Below are 25,595 nucleotides of genomic sequence, written 5' to 3'. Positions count from 1 at the left end.
TATTTCATGGTACTTCAAGGGCATCCGGATGGATCAGGCACGTCCGGAGTAAGAAAGTAAGAAATTCAAGCTAATGCAATCAATTCTATGCATAATGCATAAGACTTTTCTCCACCTTTGTGTATGCAAACGTCATGCAAAGAAACTAATTTATATATATCATCAAGTCTTAAAGAAATAACATTAAAAGAGGTTAAGGTCTCAGAAAGGAACCATGAAATACACAGTGGAAAGAGGATTGAAACATGTCTGCAGTCAAGCCTATATTCCCGTATCAGTATCACATTCACAGGCTTATAGCAGCATAGCACTATAGGAAAAAAGCTCCAAGTCACTGTGAGATACATGGTGAGTTAATCAAGTGAGTTAACGCATGATTATGAGACACATTTTACCCTCTGTGCTCTTAAGCAGGTGTATAGCTCATACCCCTGCTTCTTCTGGTTTGAGTTGAGTGAGGCTGTGTAGTCCAGCATTTAATGAGTTTTCTATTTTGTGACAGGTTATGAGTATGCACTATTCAAAGAAACACATTATAGGGGAAGAGTTACAAGATAATATATACAGTGCATCTGGAAAGTACTCACAACGCTTCACTTTTTCCACATTTCGTTATGTTACAGCCTTATTGCAAAATGGATTAAATTCATTATTTTTCTCAACATTCCACAAACAATACCCCATATTGACAACATGAAAGAAGTTCGTTTGAAATCTTTGCAAATTTATTAAAAATAAAAAAGCACATGTACATAAGTATTCACAGCCTTTGCCATGACACTCAAAAGTGAGCTCAGGTGCATCCTGTTTCCACTCATCATCCTTGAGATGTTTCTATAACTTGATTGGAGTCCAACTGTGGTAAATTCAGTTGACTGGACATGATTTGGAAAGGCACACACCTGTCTATATAAGGTCCCACAGTTAACAATGCATGTCAGAGCACAAACCAAGCCATGAAGTCTGGAATTGCCTATAGACCTCTGAGACAGGATTGTATCGAGGCACAGATCTGGGGAAGGGTACAGAAACATTTCTGCAGCATTGAAGGTCCCAATGAGCACAGTGGCCTCCATCATCCTTAAATGGAAGAAGTTTGGAACCACCAGGACTCTTCCTAGAGCTGGCCGCCCGGCCAAACTGAGCAATCGGGGGAGAAGGGCCTTAGTCAGGGAGGTGACCAAAAACCCGATGGTCACGCTGACTGACCTCCAGCATGTCTCTGTGGAAAGAGGAGAACCTACCAGAAGAACAACCATCTCTGCAACACTCCACCAATCAGGCCTGTATGGTAGAGTGGCCAGACGGAAGCCACTCCTCAGTAAAAAGCACATGACAGCCCGCCTGGAGTTTGCCAAACTGAAAACCTGCTGAAAACCTGCTCCAGAGCGCTCTGGACCTCAGACTGGGGCGAAGGTTCTTCTTACAACAGGACAACGACCCTAAGCACACAGCCAAGATAACAAAGGAGTGGCTACAGGACAACTCTGTGAATGTCTTTTAGTGGCCCAGCCAGAGCCCAGACTTGAACCCGATTGAACATCTCTGGAGAGGTCTGAAAATGGCTGTGCACCAATGCTCCCCATCCAACCTGATGGATCTTGAGAGATCCTGCAAAGAAGAATGGGAGAAACTGCCCAAAAATAGGTGTGCCAAGCTTGTAGCATCATACCCAAAAAGACTTGAGGCTGTAATTTGTGCCAAAGGTGCTTCAAGTATTGAGCAAAGACTATGAATACTTATGTACATGTGCTTTTTTTGTTTTTTATTTTTAATAAATTTGCAAAGATTTCAAACAAACTTCTTTCATGTTGTCACTATGGGGTATTGTTTGTAGAATTTTGAGGGAAATAATAAATTTAATCCATTTTGGAATAAGGCTGTAACATAACAAAATGTGGAAAAAGTGAAGTGCTGTGAATACTTTCCAGATGCACTGTACATATGTGTGTGTGTGTGTGTATATATATATATATATATATATATATATATATATATATATATATATATATATATATATATATATATATACACACACACACACACATATATATATATATATATATATATATATATATATATATATATATATATATATATATATATAAAAGATGCACCAATGTATTGTATCTATTTTTCCTGCTATCGGCTATCAGCCGATAGTTTAAAAACATCCGATGATCAGGGCTGATTATATCCTGTCAATAAAAAGAGGGCAAGAAAACACATCGATTTTGTAAAGAGGATGTCTTGTGCGGAATGATGACAAAACTGCAGTTTGCAAGCTCTGTAATCTATGCACTGCTAAAATTTTACACAGGAAGTAGCAGCAGTGAAGCGTTTCGGCATCTAGTCTAAGCCCCCCCCCCCCGCCCGCCAATACTTCACTACTTGCGCTACTCGAGCTGACTTGAAGGGCCAGTACACCACTGAAAGATTTAAATGAAGATGAGTTGAAAAAATGTATATATTGCACAGAAAAATATTTGTAGAGTTGTATATTTCATATGTAGTTAATGTTAATGTGAGTTAATATCATCATCAAAAAAAGTTTATATTAGGCCTATACAGTGAGGGAAAAAAGTATTTGATCCCCTGCTGATTTTGTACGTTTGCCCACTGACAAAGAAATGATCAGTCTATAATTTTAATGGTAGATTTATTTGAACAGTGAGAGACAGAATAACAACAAGAAAATCCAGAAAAACGCACGTCAAAAATGTTATAAATTGATTTGCATTTTAATGAGGGAAATAAGTATTTGACCCCTCTGCAAAACATGACTTAGTACTTGGTGGCAAAACCCTTGCTGGCAATCACAGAGGTCAGACGTTTCTTGTAGTTGGCCACCAGGTTTGCACACATCTCAGGAGGGATTTTGTCCCTCTCCTCTTTGCAGATCTTCTCCAAGTCATTAAGGTTTCGAGGCTGACGTTTGGCAACTCGAACCTTCAGCTCCCTCCACAGATTTTCTATGGGATTAAGGTCTGGAGACTGGCTAGGCCACTCCAGGACCTTAATGTGCTTCTTCTTGAGCCACTCCTTTGTTGCCTTGGCCGTGTGTTTTGGGTCATTGTCATGCTGGAATACCCATCCACGACCCATTTTCAATGCCCTGGCTGAGGGAAGGAGGCTCTCACCCAAGATTTGACGGTACATGGCCCCGTCCATCGTCCCTTTGATTTGGTGAAGTTGTCCTGTCCCCTTAGCAGAAAAACACCCCCAAAGCATAATGTTTCCACCTCCATGTTTGATGGTGGGGATGATGTTCTTGGGGTCATAGGCAGCATTCCTCCTCCTCCAAACACGGCGAGTTGAGTTGATGCCAAAGAGCTCCATTTTGGTCTCATCTGACTACAACACTTTCACCCAGTTGTCCTCTGAATCATTCAGATGTTCATTGGCAAACTTCAGACGGGGATGTATATGTGCTTTCTTGAGCAGGGGGATCTTGCGGGCGCTGCAGGATTTCAGTCCTTCACGGCGTAGTGTGTTACCGATTGTTTTCTTGGTGTCTATGGTCCCAGCTGCCTTGAGATCATCGACAAGATCCTCCTGTGTAGTTCTGGGCTGATTCCTCACTGTTCTCATGATCAGTGCAACTCCACGAGGTGAGATCTTGCATGGAGCCCCAGGCCGAGGGAGATTGACAGTTCTTTTGTGTTTCTTCCATTTGCAAATAATCGCACCAACTGTTGTCACCTTCTCACCAAGCTGCTTGGCAATGGTCTTGTAGCCCATTCCAGACTTGTGTAGGTCTACAATCTTGTCCCTGACATCCTTGGAGAGCTCTTTGTTCTTGGCCATGGTGGAGAGTTTGGAATCTGATTGATTGCTTCTGTGGACAGGTGTCTTTTATACAGTTAACAAGCTGAGATTAGGAGCACTCCCTTTAAGAGTGTGCTCCTAATCTCAGCTCATTACCTGTATAAAAGACACCTGGGAGCCAGAAATCTTTCTGATTGAGAGGGGGTCATTAAAATGCAAATCAATTTATAACATTTTTGACATGCGTTTTTCTGGATTTTCTTGTTGTTATTCTGTCTCTCACTGTTCAAATAAATCTACCATTAAAATTATAGACTGATCATTTCTTTGTCAGTGGGCAAACGTACAAAATCAGCAGGGGATCAAATACTTTTTTCCCTCACTGTATATTACCTGTTTGATGTCACTGATGTAGTAGAAATGCTTTTGTTTGTGGTGAGTGAATGTGAAGCCTAACAGGAGGTTTTTTAGAATTCAGTCACTTAATTCTGTTAATATGAATTAATAGCATTCAATAAGTTAAGAAATCTTACTTTAATCTTCAGAATTTAGTTAATGTGTTAATGTTAATTTGAGTAGTGTGTTTTCTGTTTATGAGACCAGTTATTGTGAAACAACTTGTTGAAATGGAGCGAATAAAGATTTTATTTGCATTTCTTTCAGAATTGTGGAATTAATTATTATTAATTTAAAAGAAGGCATAAAAGGCAGAACTATCGGTTATCTGTCACAAATCGTGACGGAGCAGAGATAAGGCGGATGCAAGCGCAGGATGAACAGTGTTTATTTAGAAGACAGACAGGCAGACAAATCCAAAATGTGATCCAAGACGTAATTCATAAACAGGCAAAAGGTCAGGCGATTGGCAAACAGGTATACACGGGGCTAGGCAGGAATCTAGGTCGATAACCAAAACAAGAAACAAACTATGACGATTAACTGGAAGCGGATATCCAGCACGAACTGACTATGACTATGACTATGACTATGACTACACTACACTAACGCCAAACATACACTTCGTATTACTTACTTAATCTTCCGCGTTGTGTGCTGGGAAGCGTGCGGTATATATGCGGACATGATTACCCTCGCAACTGCTAACAGCTGAGGGTAATCCGGACACACGTGACTTCCCAGCCAATGACGGAACAGGGAGGAGACATGACAGACAAACAAAACCCACGTGTCCCGATGTCCCTACGGTCAACAGCGGAAAAGCAGGTGCTCGCGCATTCGCGCTTCGAGCACGCTGCTTCAAGGGGGAATCGTGACAGAACCCCCCCCTAAAGGCACTCCTCCCGGAGTGCCATGAGTCATCCCATTTAATTGGCGGACCCGGCCCCCTGGACTGAATGTCCCAGGCAGAGCCAGGAAACTGCACAGTGTTCTTGGCAGCGCAGGGAAAGGGAGCGACATCCACAGCCGGGCAGGCAGGCTGAGCAAAGTCCTCGGCGGAGCATGAAGGCAGAGCGACGTCCACAGCCGGGCAGGCGGGCTGAGCAAAGTCCTCGGCGGAGCATGAAGGCAGAGCGACGTCCACAGCCGGGCAGGCGGACTGAGCAAAGTCCTCGGCGGAGCATGAAGGCAGAGCGACGTCCACAGCCGGGCAGGCGGGCTGAGCGAAATTCTCGGCGGAGCATGAAAGCTGAACGACGACCTCAGCTGGACAGGGAGGCTGAGCGACGACCTCAGCTGGACAGGGAGGCTGAGCGACGACCTCAGCTGGACAGGGAAACAGAGCACTGTACTCAGCGGAGCAGGGAAGCAGGGCGACGTCCTCGTCGGAGCCTGAAAGCGGAGCGACGTCCCCAGCTGAACTGGAAGGCAGAGCGAAGTCCCCTGTAAGGCCAGGGAGAGGAGCGTGGGTCTCCGTGCGGCCAGGGAGAGGAACGTGGGTCTCCTCGACGCAGAAGGGGGGAACGCTATCTGCCATGGAGCAGGAAGGCTGAGCGACGTCCACAGCTGAACAGGGGGGCTGAGCGGCGTCCTCAGCTGAACAGGCGGGCTGAGCGGCGTCCTCAGCTGAACAGGCGGGCTGAGCGGCGTCCTCAGCTGAACAGGCGGGCTGAGCGGCGTCCTCAGCTGAACAGGCGGGCTGAGCGGCGTCCTCAGCTGAACAGGTGGGCTGAGCGGCGTCCTCGGCTGAACAGGCGGGCTGAGCGGCGTCCTCAGCTGAACAGGCGGGCTGTGGCTCTGGGGTCACTAGGTGAACCTTGGGCATGGGCGGAGCTTGGCTGGCCGTGTCGGCGGACTGTGGCGTGAGCGGAGCTTGGCTGTGCATGTCAGCAGACTGTGCCGTGAGCAGAGCTTGGCGGTGCGTGTCAGCAGACTGTGGCGTGAGCAGAGCTTGGCTGGGCATATCAGCAGCCTGTGGCGTGAGCAGAGCTTGGCTGTGCGTGTCAGCAGCCTGTGGCGTGAGCAGAGCTTGGCTGTGCGTGTCAGCAGCCTGTGGCGTGAGCAGGGCCTGGCTGTGCGTGTCAGCAGCCTTGAACGGGAGCTCAGGGACTGGAGGCTGGACCTGGAGCTCAGGGACTGGAGGCTGGACCTGGAGCTCAGGGACTGGAGGCTGGACCTGGAGCTCAGGGACTGGAGGCTGGACCTGGAGCTCAGGGACTGGAGGCTGGACCTGGAGCTCAGGGACTGGAGGCTGGACCTGGAGCTCAGGGACTGGAGGCTGGACCTGGAGCTCAGGGACGTGAGACTTGACCTGGAGCTCAGGGACGTGAGACTTGACCTGGAGCTCAGGGACTGGAGGCTTGACCTGGAGCTCAGGGACGTGAGACTTGACCTGGAGCTCAGGGACGTGAGACTTGACCTGGAGCTCAGGGACGTGAGACTTGACCTGGAGCTCAGGGACATGAGACTTGACCTGGAGCTCAGGGACTGGAGGCTTGACCTGGAGCTCAGGGACGTGACACTTGACTTGGAGCTCAGGGACGTGAGACTTGACTTGGATCTCAGGGACGTGAGACTTGACTTGGATCTCAAGGACGTGAGACTTGACTTGGATCTCAGGGACGTGAGACTTGACTTGGATCTCAGGGACGTGAGACTTGACTTGGATCTCAGGGACGTGAGACTTGACTTGGACCTCAGGGACTTCAGACTTGACTTGGACCTAAGGGACTTCAGACTTGACTTGGACCTTAGGGACTTCAGGCTTGACTGGGACTTGGACATCAGGGACATGAGACTTGACTGGGACTTGGACTTTCCTGACTGGAGGCTTGGCTTGGATCTCAGGGTTGAGCTCTGTATGACGTTGCCTGTAGTAGTGGGTAAACGGCAGGGCAGGTTCGCCTTCCAGACTTACACCCCTGAGAAGTTGTTCTAGCTCCTCCTTCGCCTCCGGACTCCCGAATCGCAACATGAAATCCCCCACAAACTGTTCTACACCGTCCAGGTTCCTACAGTGCTTCTCCAGTTTGAGCTGAACCCATTGACGGGCCGGTCCAAAGAACCGGGACCACATAAATCGGAGCCATTGCTTCTCCTCTGGCTTAGGGTCTAACAGACTGGCGAAGTAGTATTGACAGTCTACCAGGAAATACTCTGGGGCACCGAAAAATCCGTCAAATGGGTCCGGAAGCTCCATAAATGTCCATTGTGGGAAGTGGACGGAGTCCATAGCGGGGACGGTTGGCGTCGACTTCCGGGTTCCGCGTCTCCTCCGTTCTCCTGCTGTATCCATGTTTCGGCGGAAGATTCTGTCACAAATCGTGACGGAGCAGAGATAAGGCGGATGCAAGCGCAGGATGAACAGTGTTTATTTAGAAGACAGACAGGCAGACAAATCCAAAACGTGATCCAAGACGTAATTCATAAACAGGCAAGAGGTCAGGCGATTGGCAAACAGGTATACATGGGGCTAGGCAGGAATCTAGGTCGATAACCAAAACAAGAAACAAACTATGACGATTAACTGGAAGCGGATATCCAGCACGAACTCACTACACTACACTACACTACACTACACTACACTACACTACACTACACTACACTACACTACACTAACGCCAAACATACACTTCGTATTACTTACTTAATCTTCCGCGTTGTGTGCTGGGAAGCGTGCGGTATATATGCGGACATGATTACCCTCGCAACTGCTAACAGCTGAGGGTAATCCGGACACACGTGACTTCCCAGCCAATGACGGAACAGGGAGGAGACATGACAGACATAAACAAAACCCACGTGTCCCGATGTCCCTTCGGTCAACAGCGGAAAAGCAGGTGCTCGCGCATTCGCGCTTCGAGCACGCTGCTTCAAGGGGGAATCGTGACATTATCGGTATCAGCTGAGAAATTTAATATCAGTGCATCTCTAATATATATATATATATATATATATATATATATATATATATATATATATACACACACACACACACACACACACACAGTAGGAGTTTTAATTTCTTTAAATACTATTGAAAACTTTATTATTTCCAACTGAGACAAATAATCTCTTGCCAGTGACCGTTAAAAAGGTCCCTGTATAAAACCAGATATACTTTTTGTTTCATATAATTCAAATTTTATAAATGTTCCCTGCTAGCATGTGTGGTAATGATCAACTGATTTAGTATGGTATTTTATTTATTATACATAACTGCCTGTACTGTCTTGAAATATTGAGAACAAATTTATGAATACTAATGTACAGTGTTCATGGATAAACATTGATAATACTTAAATTAAGGGAAATAATCTGTTATAGATGAATACATACCATATTATATAACATCTTATATAACCACTTCATAATATGTATGTGAGTCACTAAGGTGAACTAAATGATAGTGTCTTCCAAAAGTATTCGACCCCTTTAAGAGTCATCCTTTGGATTACAAAGGACACTTTTCTTCCAGATTTCCAGCATTTTTATTGCAAACCAATAGGTTCTTAAAATAAATTTTCAAAGTCAAATTTCATTATTTGTCAGCTGATCTTTTTTTTTTTAAAGTTAAAAACTGAAAAATGCTGCATATGCATGTGTTCAACCCCTTCAGCCCAGTATTGACATTTGCTGCAAAATGTCTGGGTATATACACACAGCATACTTTGACACAGCATCACCTCTATTGTCCTCTATTGTCGCCACCAAAGCAGACCAGCAGCTGCTCTCACTTACGCCACTGGCCGGAGCGGTGGACGTAAGTACAGAGAGCCCTTACTGGACACAGCAGGTGCATCCTCTCTTGTCGTGTGAGGAACGGACGAGGGCAGAAAGTCTGCAACACCACAGGGTGGGCAGCCGATGTAGGCACCTTAGGAATGTAATCCAGCCTAGGATACAGGGAGGCCTTGACTAATCCAGGGGCAAAGTCAAGGTAGGAAGGGGCAACAGAGAGAGCTTGTAGATCTCCTACTCGCTTGAGAAATGTCAGGGCCAGCAGAAGAGCTACCTTTAGAGTCAGAATCTTCTCAGATACTGACTCTAAGGGCTCAAATATGGCCCTTGACAGACCTTCCAAGACCACAGAAAGGTCCCAAGAAGGTATGCACGGCCTGCAGATGGGCCTCAGCCACCTGACACTACGCATGAACCTCGAGTTAGAGGATGTTGCCCCACAGAGGCTCCATCAACAGGGGCATGGCTGGCCATAATGGCGGCCACATAAACCCTGATTGTAGAAGGTGCCAACCCTGCTGAGAAACGTCCTTGTAAGAACTCCAGGACTGTAGCTGTTGCGCAGTTCACTGGGTCTCGCTGACGTTCCACACACCACAAGACAAAAAGCCGCCACTTGAGTGCATACAATTTCCTTGTGGATGGTGCTCTAGTGTTTAACATGGTCTCTACAACCTCAGTTGTGAGACCAGGATCTATGAGTTGGTGCCCCTCAGGGGCCAGACCCAGTTTCCATAGTTCTGGCCGAGGGTGATAAATCACCCTTGGGAATCTCCCAAGGAGTACCGTCGAGCAGGGAAATTATCTCAGAGAACCATATTCGAGCTGGCAAATAAGGTGCTATTAGCAGCAGATGTAGACGGTCTTGGCGAACTTTCACTAGAAAAGGGAGCAGAGCGATCAGGGAAGAGCATATAGATGTGACCTCGGCCACGTGTGCACCATGGCGTCTAGCCCCAGTGATGCGGGAGGAGTGAGGGCGAACCACAGCGGGCAGTGTGTTGTCTCCTCGGAGGTGAACACATCCACTTCTGCTTGGCCGAACCTCCGCCATATGGACTCCACACTTGTGGACTGAGCCTCCAACCCCCAGGCCTCAGCCCCTGCCTCAACAGGATGTCTGCCCCCACATTCTGGCTGCCCAGAATGTACATTGCACTCACTGACAAGAACTTTCCCTCTGCCCAGAGAAGGATTAGTTGCACCTTCCTGAACAGGGGGCGTGAATGTAACCCTCCCTGGTGGTTGATATGAGACCACCGCTGTGTTGTCTGACACAACGAAAACATGGTGACCTCTCAACTGAGAAAGAAAGAATTTCAGTGCTAGGAATACCGCCTGCATCTCTAGGCAATTTATATGCCACTTCAGATGAGGTCTTCTGCAAAGATCGTGAGCTGGACAGCCATCTAAGACTGCACCCCAGCCCATGAGGGAGGCATCTGTCATTACCGTTTTGCGATAAGGAGATGTCCCTAGAGTGTGACCCAAGGCTAGAAACTGTGGACACCTCCAAATACTCAGAGCACGTAGGCATCGCACGTAACACTGATTACTCGGAGACGTTTCATCCTTGGATGAAAGCCCCGCTTTTCAGCCACCACCGAAAAAGTCTCATGTGCAATAGGTATGACGTTTGGCTGCTGCTGCCATTAGGCCCAACAGTCTCTCGTAGAGACTGGAGGGGATGCCCATACCTGGCTTTATCTTGCTCAAAGTTGATAGGATTGATCCTAGGCACGTTGGCGATAGAAACCCTCTCATCGTAGTAGAATCCCATATAACACCTAGAAAAGTTGTCCTCTGCACTGGAGAAAGCATACTTTTCTTGCAGTTCAACCTGAGCCCCAAGCTCCTCATATGGGCGATAACAACATCTCGATGCTGAAGCGGCAGTTCGTGCTAGAATTAACCAGTCGTCCAGTTAGTTTAGTATACAGATGCCCGCGAGTCGCGAGGGAGCCCGAGCAGCATCCATGCACTGTTGCTGCAGCTCTGCTCTTTTTTGGCTAAGTTTAGTATATTTCCATTGTTTTTTGTGCTTTCTTCATGTTCCCTTTCAAAGGGAACTTCGTTGTTGCATTTAGCAAAACACTGCGGGGGGCACCTCTCGCGTATGACCAGCATCTGAAGCTTGTGTAAAATCATGCCTATTTATAGGCCTGCCATTTTCTGGTGACGTGGCAATTAAGCGCTTTGTGTGATATAAATATGGCACCTGTGAACCACGCCATCAGCCTTATTATCTTCAGTGAAAGACTGGATGTCGGTTGTTTGTGTAAAGAAACAAAAAGACGCTTCATTTCCTCTATCTTTTCTCAAAATCTCAGAACTTTTCTATCCCTTTAAAAAAAGAGGAGAAGAAAAAAAAAGGAATGAGCGAGAGAGAAAAATGTGAGTGAGAGAATTCAGGACGTGTGTTACTGCTTGCTCCCATTTCAACACGGGAATAGCACACATTCTGGGTGAAGTGTCTAGGTATGTGGCATGCGATGGCAGCCTTGAGAGGCTGTGCATTGTAATGCCTACATTAAGCAGCTCTGCTCGCGACTCGTGCTCTTCTCGGAAGCCAATTTGAGTTTTGTTTCAGAGCCTTGCGGATCTTGGCCGGCCACTGCTGAGGCAGCTAGCTTTCTCAAGTCCAGGGGATCTTTTATGGATCTGGAAGAAGAGCCGGAGATGAGCGCTGCTCTATCTCTTGCTCTATCTTCCAGGTCCAGCTCTCCACTGGATTTTGGAGCTCGCATCACGCTTCCTCCTTCCGCTATGGAAAGACAAAAGGGAAAAAAGAGAAAAAAAACACACACACAAAAATAATAGTAATAATTCCTCTCTGACTCCGATGAGCCAGAAGGATGTGCAAAAAACTGAGTGCAGCATATAAAGAGCTGCTTGAAGTGATTACTAAAGCTGGATGAGCTTTTTTCTCCCCAGTGAATGTAAATCCCTCACACTGCAGAAAACTCCCCTTTCTTCCAGATGTGCATGACAAAATATCAGGCTTCTGGGGAAAAACCATGCATAAGCCGTATTTATAAGAGAATGGTCATAAAGGCCAAGCAGGCAACGAGCAGTCCTGAGGGGTCGTGGAGGGACGTATCAGGGGACATGAGGTTGTTAGGGCAGTTAGCCCCCAGTGTTACTGTAGGGCATCCCCTAACCAAGGCTGTCCCAAATTTTCAGTGTTTTCTGGTCAGCGAGCTGTCACAGGGCAACGAAAATCTGATGCTTTCCCTTGAACAGAATGTGGAAAAGCTAACATCACTGAAAGACCACCTGGCAGCATGGAAACTACTTCACGAGGTGTCTAACATAGAAAAGGGTTACCGGGTCCAGTTCAGAGCTCGACCACCCCCCCCCCCCCCCAGTTCAGAGGTGTGCTCACCACAGCTGTTAGCACATAGCAGAGCCCAATGTTAGTGCAGGAAGTAAGTTCCCTTTTGAACAAAGGAACAAAGGGGCCATAGAACATGTACCCCGTTCCCTAAGGGAGGGCAGTTTTAAAGCCGTTATTTCCTGGTCCGCAAAAAAGACACTTATCGTGCCACAGATTCAGTTCGAGGACTGGTTTGTGACGACAGATCTGAAAGATGCATATTTCCACATAGGAATATCACCCAAGCGCTTATCCAGCCTGCTACGAGCCACTTCCTCTTCCCCGGGCCAGTCTACATTCAACTTTTCAACTTTTTGGTGCAATGGCACCCTCTACCGACTCCTCTGAGTCAGCGAGGATGTTTTGGCTTTTCATAGGAGAAGGAGGTGTCGCGCTGCGAGCTCCAAAGTCAGGCGGAGAGCCAGACCCGGAAGACAGAGCAAGAGATAGAGCATCACTCATCTCCGGCTCCTCTTCCAATTCCATACAAGATCCCCAGGATCAGCGAGGCTCTGAAACCCTACTCCCTTTGGATGAGAAGAGAGCAAGACGCAAGCGGAGCTGCCTAATCATGAAATGTTCACAATGCTGACAGTCAGACCCCTCGAGGGCTGCTGTGGCATGCTCCACACCCAAACACTTCACACAGAAAGCGTGTCCTCCTGTGATGAAACGGGAGCAAAGTATAACACACTTTCTGAATTCTCTCTCGCTCATTCTTTCTTTCTCTTTTCTTTTTAAAAAGGGATAGAAAAGTTCTGAGATTTTGAGAAAATATAGAGTAGAAATGAAGTGTCTTTTTGTCACACAAACAACAGACATGCAATCTCACTGAAGATAATAAGGCTGACGGCGTGCTTCACAGGTGCCATATATATATATATATCATGCGACGCGCTTAATTGCCACATCACCTGATAATGGCAGGCCTATAAGTAGAGGCATAATTTTACACAAGCTTCAGATATAGGTCATGCGCGCAAGGGCGATCCAATACTGTTATGCTAAATGCAACGTCGAAGTTCCCTTTGAAAGGGAACAGCTTTAGGTCTGTTTGGGTAAGTTTCTACCAGCTCTGCACAAAGGTTATTATAGTTTTGCATTTCTCATTAGTTTTTATTTTTAATTTGTTTTGACTTTATGTTTTCAAATTCAGTTTAGTTTTAATTAGTTTTTATGTGGGTTTGCTAGTTTACTTTAGTTTCTATTTTTTGAAAATGCTTAGTTTTAGTTTAGTATTTATTAGTTTTAGTGTTAGTTTTAGTCTTTTGTAATATGGGTTATTTGTCAAGACCACAAAAAGTATTGTGTAATAAAAACTCAACAAAAACATCATACATTTTTAGAAATATGTATTCAACAATAACACCAGTACATAAAATGTACATATGGGCACAAATATGTAAACAATCTACACAAGACGCCGCCGTAAGTGCAAAATGTGTAAGTGACATTTGCCAGGAAAAAACCTAAATAGGCAATAGACTAAAGAAGACATACATGAACAGCATGTATTCAACTCATTCATGAGCCACACATGACATTGCTTAAGATCCAGGAGTGTCAGGGAGCTCAATCTGAGAAAAGAATATGAAACAAATAAATGTGGAAAGTGAAGTTTATCCCAAGACTTAGTATTTTTTTTTCTTTTAACATCTCCCAGTATTTTATTTTGCTTCATCCATTCCCTTTTCAATTTGAACAAGAAGCCCAGGTTTTGAGGAAGAAAAACATCCCCAGACTATGATGCTGCCACCACCATGTAAGGGTGGTGTTAATTAAGGTATGGCCTGCATTAGGTTTGTACCACATAACACATTGAATAGTGTCTTGATCTTGGTGTCATAATACCAAAAAAATAAACATATTGCTCACTCTTGTGATTTCTTGTGGCTCTTCTTTAGCATATGTTTCTTTCTAGTCACTCTCTCATACAGTCCTCAATTATACAGAACTCTTGAAATGGTTGTCTGGTGCACCTTCACTGCACTCTCAGTCATTGTAGTCTGTAACTCCTTAAGAGTGACTGTTGGCCCACTGTGGTTTCCCTCACCACTCTTTGTGCTGTGTTTTTTTTTGTTGTTGTTGTTGTTTTTTTTTTTTTTTGTGTGTGTGTGTGTGTGTGTGTGTGTGTGTGTGTGTGTGTGTGTGTGTGTGTGTGTGTGTGTGTGTGTTGGGTTTTGAGGGACTGCCTTGTCTAGGTAGTGCTTGGGTGATGTGATGCAACCTCCACTTCCTCATTATTGATCCAAAAGTGCTTACTGGGATGTCCAACCTCATAGATACAGTGCCCTCTGAAAGTATTGGAGCAGCAAAGCTCCATTGCTATTGTTTCAGTATTCACGGAAGACAGTTGGGTTCAAGATCAATAGATGAATATGAGACAATAGATCTAAATTTCAGCTGTCATTTCCTATTTAAATCTGCTTAGAGCATGGCACCTTTTGTTTCAACCCACCCATATTTCAAGGGATCAAAAATATTGGAACATTTGACTGACAGGTTTTTCTTGTTGTCCAGGTGTGCCCTGTTAAATTGATTGTTTAAACAATGAATAGCTCTGAATTTCTACTCTTGGTTTGAGCCCTGGGTTGCACCTGTGAAGACTGTATTTTTTGTTAAAAAGGGTGAACCAACATGAGGACCAGAGAGCTGTCTATTGGAGAAAAGCAAGCCATTTTGAAGCTGACAAAATGGGGAAAGCCATTGCACAAGCATTGGACATAGCCAATGCAATAATTTGGAAAGTTACAAAAAAGAAGAAACCACTGGTGTACTAACAACCAGACAAGGAAAAGGGTGGCCAAGGAAAAGAACAGCAGTTGATGACAGAAATATTGTGAGAGCTTTGAAGAAAAATCCAAAAACAACAGTCAGTGACATGACCAACAACCTCCACAGGGCAGGGGTGAAGGTATGACAATCCACAATTCGAAGAAGACTTTGAGCGCAAAATAGAGGCCATACGACAAGACACAAACCACTCATCAGCAAAAGAATCAGAAGGTGAGATTGCAATTCACAAAGAAATACAGAGGTGAGCCACAAAAGTTCTGCAACCGAGATTAACCTCTATCAAATTGATGGAAAGGCCAAAGCATTTAGAAAGAAAGGATCTGCTCATGATCCAAAACATATGAGCTCACCAGTCAAGCATGGTGGACATAGTATCATAGCTTGGACTTGCATGGCTCCTTCTGGAACAGGCTCACTAATCTTTATTGATGATGTAACTCATGATGGTAGCAAGTGAATGAATTCAGAAGTTTACAAAAACATAATGTCTGCCAATTTACAAAGAAATACATCCAATCTAATTGGGAGGAACTTCATCATGCAGCAAGACAATGACCCAAAACACAGTGCCAACACAACAAAGGACTTCATTAGGGGAAAAAAGTAGGAGCTTTTAGACTGGCCAATCAATTACCAGACCTTAACCCAATTGAGCAGCATTTCACCTCCTGAAGAGAAGACTGAAGAGAGAACAACAACTGAAAGAATGTCCAATATGCAACCAAATATTAAGTGTTGTTTACTTTAGACTATCTGTTCCAATACGTTCCAATACTGCTCATCGAAAAATTTGGTGGGCAAGGTGTTCTAGGTTGTTTAACACATCCATATTAAAATATCAGGAAATGAAAACTGAAATTCTGATCTATCATCTCAGATTCAGCTTTTGATCTCAAACCCTTAAGTAGTCTTCAATGTATACCAAAAATAAACAAACAAACAAAAAAGAATTGGCATTGACATTCCAGTACTCTTTAGGGGACTGTATAATTTCATACTCTATTGCTAATTTATGAAGTTCTATTACCTTATCTTTAACTTCCTTACTCTTAACTCCTTACTCTTCATTTTCACTTTGTTGCTTTAGATTGACAGTTTCTTTAATGACAGTTCAACCGAGGTGTTTTTTGTCCAGAAAATGGGAAAAGTTATAATATTTCACAGGTGAAGGCCAATTGAGAACTTGTTAAGGCAATATCTATCACCTTCAGCTTCCGGATCCTGTGGTTGAATGCTTAGTCTTTCACTAATTCAATTAGTATAATTTAGTTTTCCAAGAATCCTATGCATTATATACATTATACTGTATACACTGATCAGCCATGACAGTAAAACCACCTAAATTTTGTAGATCCCCCTTGTGCTGCCCAAACAGCTCTGATACATTGAGGCTGCACAAGACCTTGGAAAGTGTGCTGTGGTATCTGGAACTAAGATTTTAGCAACAGAGTCTTTAACTCTTATTTGTCCAGCACATCCCACTGATGCTTGATTGGATCGAAATCTGAGGAATTTGGAGGCCAAGTCAACACACTGAACTCTTTGTCATGTTTTTACAGTGTGGCAGGGCATATTATCCTGCTGAAAGAGGCCACTGCCATTAGAGATACTACCATAATACTGTGGCCATGAAGGGGTACATGGCAGTATTATATATAGTATATATATATATACAGTATCTCACAAAAGTGAGTACACCCCTCACATTTTTGTAAATATTTGATTATATCTTTTAATGTGACAACACTGAAGAAATGACACTTTGCTACAATGTAAAGTAATGAGTGTACAGCTTGCATAACAGTGTAAATTTGCTGTCCCCACAAAATAACTCAACACACAGCCGTTTATGTCTAAACCGCTGGCAACAAAAGTGAATACATCCCTAAGTGAAAATGTCCAAATTGGGCCCAATTAGCCATTTTCCCTCCCTGGTGTCATGTGACTTCTTAGTGCTACAAGGTCTCAGGTGTGAATGAGGAGCAGGTGTGTTAAATTTGATGTCATCACTCTCACACTCCCTCATACTGGTCACTGGAAGTTCAACATGGCAGCTCATGGCAAAGAACTCTCTGAGGATCTGAAAAAAAGAATTGTTGCTCTACATAAAGATGGCCTAGGCTATAAGAGGATTGCCAAGACCCTGACACTGAGCTGCAGCACAGTGGCCAAGACCATACAGTGGTTTAACAGGACAGGTTCCACTCAGAACAGGCCTCGCCATGGTCGACCAAAGAAATTGAGTGTACGTGCTCAGTGTCATATCCAGAGGTTGTCTTTGGGAAATAGACAACTGCCAGCACAATAGACAATTGTTTATGGTTCATTGAACAAGCATGAAAAACATTGTTTAAACCATTTCCAATAAAGACCTGTAAAGCTTATTTGGATTTTATAAAATTATCTTTAAAATGCAGTCTCCTGAAAAAGGGACATTTCTTTTTTTTTTGCTGAGTATGTTATTGAACAATATAAATATCCCTTTTGTTTGAAAAAAAAAATCACAGAAAATAATTGTTTTCCAAAATAGTAACATTATTTATGTTTGGGGTCAATCTGACACCGGTCAGATACCATTGTTTTTAATACAAGAAAAATGAAGTAAATGCAAAAGTGCTTTTTTTACTATACAACCAGCCAAATTAACTATGTGCAAATTTACAGTACATACACATTGTCTGGGCAACAGGACAGCAAAATGTAAACTCTACCCCTATGCCAGACAAGGCAGAAACTCAAAATTTTTCCTGGGGATTTACAGGCGTATACCACAGATTCTTGCAGACGCACCCTCCACCCTCTGTGGTAACATTGCAAAATGTAATTTGTGTGTGTATGATAGAGAGAGAGAAAAAGAGTGTGAATGTGTGTGTGAGAGAGCGCGATAGAGAGAGGGTATGTGTGTGTGTGTGTGTGTGTGTGTGTGTGAGTGAGAGGGGGGGGATTACACCTTAGGTACCAAACAGATTCAAAGCATGTGAAAATCCTCTGCTCTCAATAACATTTATTACTGGGCTCAATATGACCACAAACATCATCTGTGTTGTCTTGTCATAGTAGACATCAGAAACATTATTTTTTTTAAAATAAAATAAATAAAAACACATTTCTGAAAGATCTTTTGTAATTAGGAAAATTCATGAAATATCAGCATATCAGCAATAACGATGCATTTGTTTATTTACTATTTGAAGGGGTCTGGGACCCCAAACAGAGCATAAGGGTTAATCTAATTAGTCGGTCACATTGAGGAATTGAGGAAATGATGTGACGAGTTGAAATAAGAAGGTGATGTGAAACAGTTGAGGCAATTGTCTAATCATAGTATATAAGGAGCCTCCAGAAAAGGCAAGGATTGGTCAAGGTTCACCAATCTGCCAACAGATCAGCGAATAATCGAACACTTTGCAGACAACATTCCCCAAAGACAAGTCAGCAGGATTTTGGGCATTTCACCTTCTACAGTGCACAATATAATTAAAATATTCGACAAATACAGTGAAATCTTTGTGCGTAAAGGGCGAGGCTGAGAACCACTTCTGAATGCATGTGATCTCCGATCCTTCGTACGTCACTGTCTTAAAAACCGTCATGAGTCTGTAATGGAAATCCTGACATGGGTGCGGGAATACTTTGGTAAACCTTTATCAGTCAACACCATACACTGCTTTATCCACAGATGCAAGTTAAGGCTTTATTATGCAAATCAGAAGTCATATATCAACACTGTCCAGAAGCGCCACTGACTTCTCTGGGCTCGGTCTCATCTGATATGAACAGTAGCACAGTGGAATCATGTTTTGTGGTCCGACGGGTCATTTCAAATAGTTTTTGGAAAAACAGCTGTCGTACTTGTGTCTGCGTTTAAATTACACTGTTCCTTTCTTTTTTGCGCTATCGTTTTCATTTCTTGTAGTTTCACTTTCCCTTCTGCCGTATTTAAAAAATTTTAAAGAAAGCTTTTGTTTTTCTTTTCTTTTTTTTGTTTGTTTTTTTGACTAAAGTTAGCAAGTGGAGTCCATCCATGTCCGATCCATCTAAATAATATCACTTTTATCTATCGTATGCTAAACACTCAATATGGCAAACATTTAGCTTAGTTATTGTGTTGAGTGCAGGATGTTTGGTCATTCTTCCTCCATCGTTAGTGATAGCTTTATCTGTGCTAAGGGTATATTAGTTAGCTCTCTGATGGAGAAGATGTATCAGGATTTAACGCTCATCATAGCACAGAGACAGCGCTGGTTAAAGTGGTAAATGACTTACTACTGGCCTCTGATCAGGGTTGTGTCTCTTTGCTTGTGTCACTTGACCTTAGTGCAGCTTTTGATACCATTGATCATACTATTCTCCTTGGTAGACTAGAAAAGGTTTTTGGTATTAAGGTAAAGGCCCTCTCCTGGCTCAGGTCTTATTTTAATTATTGCTATCAGTGAGTAGGTGTAAATGGAGACTTCTCTATGCATACTGAGGTAAAGTTTGGTGTTCCACAAGGTTCTGTTTTCAAGACACCAACTTAATAAAGTTGAGGAATGTGTAAAGCACATTAGACACTGGATGCTGATTAACTTCCTTTTACTTAATTCTTAAAAGAAAGAAGTACTGCTACTAGGACCACATGCAGTTAGAAGTAAGCTTTCTGATTATATAGTAACTCTGGATGGCCTTTCTGTTTCATCATGTGCAGCAGTAAAAGACCTTGGTGTGAGTACTGACTCCAGTCTTTTGAAACTCATGTAGATATCATTACTGGGATAGTCTTCTTTCATCTCAGAAATATAATGTGAAATATATAAATATACACGATGTAGAAAAATAAGTTCATGCTTTCATCACCTCTAGGTTGGAATATTGTAATGCCTTACTTTCTGGATGTTCCAGTAGGTGCATAAGCAAGCTCCAGTTAGTCCAGAATGCAGCTGCAAGAGTCCTTACTAGAACCAAAAGATATGACAATGTTACCCCTATCTTATCCACACTGCATTGGCTCCCAGTATAATTTCGAATTGATTTTAAAATACTACTAATGACCTATAAAGCACTGAATGGTCTTGCGCCACTGTAGCTGAGTGAACTTTTGGTCCTTTATAATCCACCATGCCTACTTCGATCAAAAGGTGCAGGCTATTTGTTGGTCCCTCAAACAAGGAAGGCTACAGCAAGGGGAAGAGCTTTCTATTACAAAGCCTCACTGTTATGGAACAGCCTTCCAATTAGTGTTCGGGACACATTCTCAGTGTTTAAGCTGAAAACCTATTTGTTTAGTCAAGCTTTTTGTGAATAGTTTTTTTTTTCTTAGGTAACGGAGCAGATCTAGAGGGCTCACAGGCATAGAGTGTTGTGGTGAACTGGGATGTTTGGATGCTGTCAAGCCGCCCCCCCCACTTTCACGCGTTCACCCAGGTTTGTTGATGGTAGAGTGGCTGGCCACCTTATGTCCCAGGGAGCCCTCATGTCCACACATGATACTCCTGAGATGCCAGTGATCATGACCCCTCCTGGTCTCCGGACCTGCCTGACCCATCGTGATGCCCTACTTCGGGTTGGAAGTTACATGCTGCTGCTAAGGATGGCCCCACATGGTGCAGCCTAAAAATAATTGAGATTGCTGAGGATTGTACCATTTAAAAACCATAAAGATGGTTTTGGACCTCAGTTCATATCAACAGTTACTGTATGCTATGATGGCTAGGACTGAAATTGCTATTATAGCCTTAGCACTGCAATTACCACAAACAAAATAAATTTTTTAAATGACAAATTTATACATTTAAAATCTATATTCTAAATTTACATATTTCTGTAAAGCTGCTTTGAGACAATGTTCATTGTTAAAAGCGCTATACAAATACACCTGAAATTAACTGAATTTGCTGCAATCCAGAGTAGGATAACGCCAAACCACATTCTGCCTGGATTACAAGTGCATGGTTGCATAAGCAGAGAGTGCTTGTGCTAGCATGGCCTGCCTGCAGTCCTGACCTGTCTCCGATTGAGAATGTGTGGCGCATTATGAAGAGCAAAATAAGGAAACGAAGGCCTCATATAGTTGCGCAGCTGAAGAAATGCATAATGATGAATGGCGGAAAATTACGCTTGCTAAACTTAACTCAATGGTGTTGTCAGTGCCCTAAAGCTTAATAAGTGTTATTAAAAGAAAAGTTGAGGTTACACAGTGGTAAACAGTCCACTGTCCCAACTTTTTTGGAGTGTGTTGCCTTCATCAGATTTGAAATTAGTGTATATATTCAATGTGTTTTCAATATAGTACGGGGTGAATTGAATTTTTAAAATACTTTTTTATTTTATTAGTTTAGGTTTTTTTTGCATTTTCCACACTGTACCAACTTTTTTCGGAATTGGGGTTGCAATTCTGCATTACTAAAGGGAAAGTGATTATAATTTATGTGGCTTGAGCTTGCATATCAGGTATTATACCAATTTAATATCCAAATATAAACCATCACTATTACAGTAAATTCTTGTTTTACTGTAATCTGTACTCTGCACTATAATATCATGTATCTCTTGTGTTACTCTGTAATGTCTTGTTTTACCGAAATATGTACTCTGTAATGTCTTGTTTTACTGTAATATGTAGAGTTTGACTACTCGATCCTGGACTCAAATTCAATTATGAACGAACTCGGACTCGAATGCACTCAGGTACAGTCAAGTCCGTGTCATGTGTAATATGAAAATAAATATTTAATTAATATTAAGATTAAAATTAAGATTGCAAGAAATTAATGACACTTGAAATGCACGCACAGAAAGCCACCTCATCGTGTGAGTACCGAATGGACTCTATGCACAATTGCTTCCACGTTTTGTCTTAGCCAGCTCAGTTACATCCGGTGCCGCACCAGAATCCATTTTCCCCATCTGCGATAACAATGTGAAGATGGTGCAGGAGAGTATGACATATTACACTTGCTGTTTACAAGAGCTTCCTCAGATTACCATGAATGACGTTAATCGTATTGTGAGGCAGTCAGCTGTTACACCCAGCATTAACGAGAAGGGCTTCAAATTACATATTTTGAGTTATGGTGACAAATTTGAGGGTGAGTATTCTCATGCTATATCTGACTAGTGAATCTAGCTAGGTCTCCATTTCACAGTTCATACCTGTCTTTGCATTATTTGTATTTATTTATTATTATTATTATTAGTGCACAGTGGCTTAGTGGTTAGCACGTTTGCCTCACACCTCCAGAGTTGGGGTTTGATTCCTACCGTGGCCCTGTGTGTGTTTGCATGTTCTCCCCATGCTGTGGGGATTTCCTCCCCCAGTCCAAAAACATGCATGGTAGGCTGACTGGCATGTCCGTAGTGTATGAATGGGTGTGTGAATGTGTGTGTGATTGTGTTCCATGCGATGGATTGGCACCCTGTCCAGGGTGTACCCCGCCTTGTGCCCGATGCTCCCTGGGATAGGCTCCAGGTTTCCCTGTGACTCTGACAAGGATAAAGCAGGATAGCAGGTGGATGGATGGATTATTATTAGTTTATTTATTTATTTGAAAAGGGATCATGTACAATTTAACATAAATGTTTCCATTTCATTTGTTAAAACCAAAGAGGACCTTCAGCTAAATTTTCCTTCCTTCTATATAGGTGACCAAGTTTTAATCATGGTAAATAAATCAAAATACTTGGGTCACATCATTAGAAATTATTTAAATGATTATGATGATGCAGTGCTGTAAGTTGTATGGACAGGCAAATATGCTGGCTCGTAAATTTTATATGTGTAGAGATGATGTTAAAATAGCTCTTTTAAAAGCTTATTGTACTTCTCTTTATATGGCACACTTGTGGTGTAAATATAGTAAAGTTAAAATGAAAAAGTTCCAGGTGGCATTTAATGATGCTTTAAGAATTTTGCTTAAGCTCCCAAGGTGGACAAGTGCAAGCTATAAGTTTGTATCTAATAATGTACCCCTTTTGTATGCTGTCTTAAGGAATTATACGTTTAATTTCGATTAAGTGATTCAAAAAGAGTATCATAATGGTCTTAACTAATATTACATTAAGTGATACAAGGTATTTTCCCTGCTCTTGGAAGCATTGGAATGAAAGTTTGTATGTTTTTAAATAATGTTTGTTGTTCGTAATATATGTTTGTATCTTTTCTTTTACTTTTTGATATGGACCTATGAGTCTGTAATAAAGAATGAATCGAATTGAATAGTACTTTTACTTGAGTTTTAAAATAAAACATTAACCTGCATTACATTTAATTTTAATCACTGTTGCAGAGTAAAAGATGCATTTAAACATGGAAGAAGCTAAGAGTTTAACTTTGAGGAGGGCTCACATAACAAGACACTAAAATGTTCGGCCAAACTACTGTCTTCCCGCTGTTGGTACTTGATCTTTCTGGAAGCCATAACTATAATGAGATATGCGTGTATATATATATATATATATACATATATAGTAAAATGAATCGTATGAAAGCATTTTGCCGCTAGTACACTTCGTTATAGGAACATGCTATATGGAAGTAAAGTCGCTGGCAGAGATTCTACCAGAAATACGAAAGCATTGAGTTCTCTTTAGCGGCTTATTATGCTTGGACGGTCAAACAAATACACACACATCATGTCAAAATGCAGGTCTGGCCAAGTATTCATATAAATACAGTTGGTTATGTCTTAAGAGAATGTAAACAGTGGGGGAAAAATCGGCGGTGTGTCAATTCAGTTTACTGGATCTGTGCATTAGGTCTTAAAGTGACAGCAGTCTAATAAACCTGCTGCTGTCTGTGTCATTAATGTTAATCAAATAACAAAAGACAAAAAGAAAATCACTGACTCATTTGACTGAATAACTTTAATAAGAATCACTGTATATGTCATACAGTGAAGTCTATTTTATTTTAAATCTAATTGCTTTATTCACTTTCCGTAGTATTTCTTACTTGAATACTACTGATAGACCTACCTGAGAAAATGTATCGTTATTGTGAAATAAGATTGTAGTCATATTGCCCACCCCTAAACATTAGCGTTTCGTGATTCCAGTCATGAATTTCACGTCAAATGTGAAATGTACTTCTTAGTGTATCATAAAGTTATTAGAACAGAGCTGTATTCAGAAATTAGTTTTTTTTTCTGTCATTAATAGACAGATTGAAAGCAGTAATAAAGCATGAAGCTTGTTGTTATGATATGCTCTAAATGTAACTCTACTCTGTACTCTCTCTCTCACTCAGCCTATATAATTGTGGGGGAGAGGCATCAAATTGAAATGTCAACTCAAACTGGAGGATAGTGTGATACAATACCAAAAGAAGTTAATTTGTATTTTCATACACCTCTATATCCGTTTTTCAATTGATACTATTTTTGATAGGAAACTAGTTGAGGTGATGATGACATGAAATAAAAATATTAAATGGTGATGGCAAGATGTAATAGTGGTACTTTTTGTTATATTTATGTTGCCCTTGGTTTGTGAAGGTTAAAATATTAATTTAAACAGCTCAGTGTTGAGTTTACAATTGCAATTTCAATCTAATCTTTTTCAATTCAATTACTTTCTGGACTCGGCCGGACTCGACTCAGACTCAACCATTAAGGACTCGGACTTGTGTCCAACTCGACCCCTTTTGGACTCGAACTTGGAAAGGAGTTGGTCTTGACGTGAACTCGACAAAGGTGGACTCCCACCCAAAGGTGGACTCTCTTTTTTTAGTCTCTAATCTCTTGTTTTACTGTAATCTGTATTCTGTTATCTCTTGTTTTACTCTGTGGTCTCTTGTTTTCTCTGTAATCTGTACTTTGTAATTTCTTGTGTTATTCTATGATCTGTACTATGTTATATCTTATATTACTGCAATCTGTACCCTTAAATCGGTTTTCTCTGTGATATCTTGTGTTACTATGTAATCTGTCCTATACTGTAATCTGTGTAGACTGTAACAAACCTTATTAGCTTTTTTTTAAATATTCTACTGCTACTATGCCGGCTAACTCTTATTGCTTACCAGTTACTTTTTAATGGTATTTTTTTTTTAAAGAAAATCCTGTCAGATTTCAATGCTAGTTTTAATTAATAAACCATCTAAGAGACTAGATAGCTTAAAAAATATATAGAATTAAAAGATCAACAATTATTACATATTATTTATTGTTGGTTGCAAACTTTGCTAGTATTCTTAGGAACTTTCCTTATTTTGCTATCTTTTTTTCCATTTTATAACTTACACTATTTTTTGATTCTCTTAAGGACATTCAGGTTTCCCCCATTTATCACATCCAAATTCAGCCCATGAACATTTTGGTAATTAGTGAATAATGAATTCAGATGTTAAAAAATGCAAACTCAGCAAATGCACAAAAAACTATACTGCTGCTTTTACTGTCTTTTTTTATCTTTTTATTTTTATTTATTTATTTGTCTGTTTGCTTGTTTGTCTATTTATTTATTTATTTATTTATTTATTACCTCTGGTAAAACCTTTTTTGACAAATAATGCAGTCTAAAGATTAGTCTCTCCTGATAA

The sequence above is a fragment of the Ictalurus punctatus genome, chromosome 6, assembly GCF_001660625.3.
Source record: "Ictalurus punctatus breed USDA103 chromosome 6, Coco_2.0, whole genome shotgun sequence".
Classification (NCBI taxonomy): Eukaryota; Metazoa; Chordata; class Actinopteri; order Siluriformes; family Ictaluridae; genus Ictalurus; species Ictalurus punctatus.
The sequence above is the reverse complement of the archived record's forward strand: the minus strand, read 5'-3'. Positions refer to the sequence as shown.